General features: G+C 33.6%; 1 non-coding gene across 1 annotated transcript; it reads left to right on the top strand.

The window, feature by feature from the left end:
* Positions 1-1,022: 1,022 nt before the first annotated feature.
* Positions 1,023-1,128, top strand: LOC122123225. Its single transcript, XR_006150351.1, has one exon. It is a non-coding gene; the product is annotated as a U6 spliceosomal RNA (small nuclear RNA).
* Positions 1,129-2,775: the final 1,647 nt, after the last annotated feature.

Genomic DNA, 2,775 nt, shown 5'->3' with positions numbered 1-2,775 from the left:
TAAAGGAAGTCTTGAAATTCTCAACAATATTTAAATAAGATGCTCCAGCCTAGGGTTAAGATTTTAGGTGTGGACATTTATCAACACTCCTGATTCAGACTCTACTTGATATAATTTTTCATCAATATTTTGTTTTTAGTTTTGCTCTTTGTAAATTCACATGCACCTATGAAAAATTGTGTGGCCATCCCAATAATATTCTCAAAGTACCTCTTAATCATGACTCACAAAAAGTTGTATTATATTACAACAAGGAAAAATGCTATAAATAAAGAAAACAATAATTAAATATTAATGATTACTAAAATAAAATCAAAACAATTACCAGGGTTTTCAGTATTTGAAGTGTACATAGTAGAGTTTACTATTTTCTCATATTCCTGTACATTTAAAACTGGATAAAGCTATAAGTAGCCTTTAAATTTACTCACTAAGATTACTATTTATAGTTCATTTCATCATTTGTATGTGGATTATATCATTATTTGTTCATCACTAACATATAACGTAAAGGAGCCCTAAAGATTTAACAGAAACTGTGTACTTAAAATCTTCACTCTTCACTCTGCTTCTTTACACAGTCTTTACAACTTCTCATTAGTAAAGTTGCTATAAAATCTGAAATGTTCATATTTACTAGTACATGCTACCAGAAATATTATATACTTTATCAAAAATTTTTATGACCTGCCAAACAGTCTTAATTTTGCCATATATAAGCAAATCCCAAAATTAAACATATTTAAAACATTAAAACTTTTAACAAACCTTAACATTTGCTGCAATGATCATTATGACAAGTGCCTTTTGTAGAATAATTGAATTCCTCCTCCTACAAATCTCATGAACAACAAATACCTGGAATTATTTTGTTTTTGATATGTCAATCTTGACTTTATTCTTAAATGTGTGCTTATGTAAGAAACACATGGTTCTAAAATTTCACAATTCTTTTGAACTTATTTTTGTTGAATTGTCTAGTTTAAGAAAATCAATTACTCTTTATATATAAAAAATGTTTTGTGCTCAATTGGGCTGCACATACACTAAAATTGGAACATACAGAGAAGATTAACATGGTCCCTGCACAAGGATGATACACAAATTAGTGAATCATTCCATATTTTTACAACAACAGATGCTGGAAGGGATATGGCCAGAAGGGAAGCCTGCTGCATTCTTGGTGGGAGTGTAAACTTGTTCATCCACTTTGGAAAGCAGTTTGGAGGTTCCTCAAAAGCCTCCACATAGAGCTCCCTATTATACAGCAATCCCACTTTTGGGCATTCTCCCAAATGATCACAAACCAGTCCATACTAAAACTACCAACACAACAATGTTTATTGTAGCATTATTTTCCATAGCTAAGATATGGAACCAACCCTGATGCTGCTCAGTAGAAGAATGGATCAAGAAAATGTTCTCTCTCTCTCTCTCTCTCTCTCTCTCTCTCTCTCTCTCTCTCTCTCTCTCTGTGTGTGAATTTACACTTACACAACCACTTTGGAAAGCAGTCTGGTGAGTCCTCAGAAAGATAAATATTGCCCTTCCTTATGGCCCACTCATACCACTTCTAGGCATCTATCCTGAACAACAGGTACCAATATTCAAGGACAAATGCACTTCCATGTTTATTGCAGCACTGTTCACAATAGCCAGGATATGAAAACAACCCATATGTCCCACCAGAGATGAATGGATCAAAAAACTGTGGTAACTATACACAACGGAATATTTTCCAGCCATTAGAAAGGACAAAATAATGGCATTAGTAGGGAAATCAATCAAGCTACAGAAAAACATGTTGAGTGAGTTAAGCCAAAAGCAAAGAGACAAATGGCACATGGTCTCCGTGATAAGCGGATGTTAAATCCAAAATGTAAGGTGATATGCCAAAATTAACAACACTTAAGAAACCAAGAACTTCCACTCATCTGGTCGAATCACTACTAAATAACCCCATTCTGCCCGTCATATGTGCACACTGAAGGGAAACCAGGAGGATGACACAGAACTAGAAGGAATCAGGGAAAAACATACAACAGTGGGATCCATCAGCTGCACTGGACATTGACCAAAATGAACTAAGCAACTCAATGTCACTGGAGGGAGGGAGGGAACAAGTGGGAAAGAGGGAACAGCTGACGCTATGCAATACAAAAGAAATATACATATTTCAAAACAAAAAATTTACATATGGAAGAAATAACTCTATGGCAAAGTTCATAGAATTGATAAATGTTGTAGACCATAATAGACAATTTGCTCCATCGAAGTTAGAATGTGTTTGTGACTTAAACTAAGCATCACTATCCCACAATACTGTGAAATTTGGGAAATTTGTAACCACTTAATCACAATAAAAACATTTGAAAAAATGATGAAGGTGGAAAAATAAGTTGCTCTAAAAAACAAAAAAGGAAAATGTTCTGTGTGTATTTGTGTGTACACACACACGCACACACATATACTATATATATATATATATATATATATATATATATGTATATTAATTCTATGCCTCCATCAGAAAGAATGACATCGCTCAATTTGTTAGGAAATGGAAAGACTTGGAAAAAAATTATATTAACTGATGTAAGCCAAGTCCAAAGAAACATAGGTCCCATGGTATCCCTTATTTGCAATAACTAGTATATGTCTGGGATAAGCAGAAAAGTTGAAAGCCTATGTGTATATGACTAGATAAGTTGATGTTAAGCTAAATAACCCCCAAGATAGAGACACAAGTGTTTTTTTTTCTTTCTTGCTGTTGTT

This window comes from Dipodomys spectabilis, unplaced genomic scaffold (genome assembly GCF_019054845.1).
Source record: "Dipodomys spectabilis isolate Male_0828 unplaced genomic scaffold, ASM1905484v1 ptg000226l, whole genome shotgun sequence".
NCBI classification, from domain to species: domain Eukaryota; kingdom Metazoa; phylum Chordata; class Mammalia; order Rodentia; family Heteromyidae; genus Dipodomys; species Dipodomys spectabilis.
Note: the sequence above shows the minus strand (reverse complement) of the source record. Positions and strands in the feature narration are given on the sequence as shown.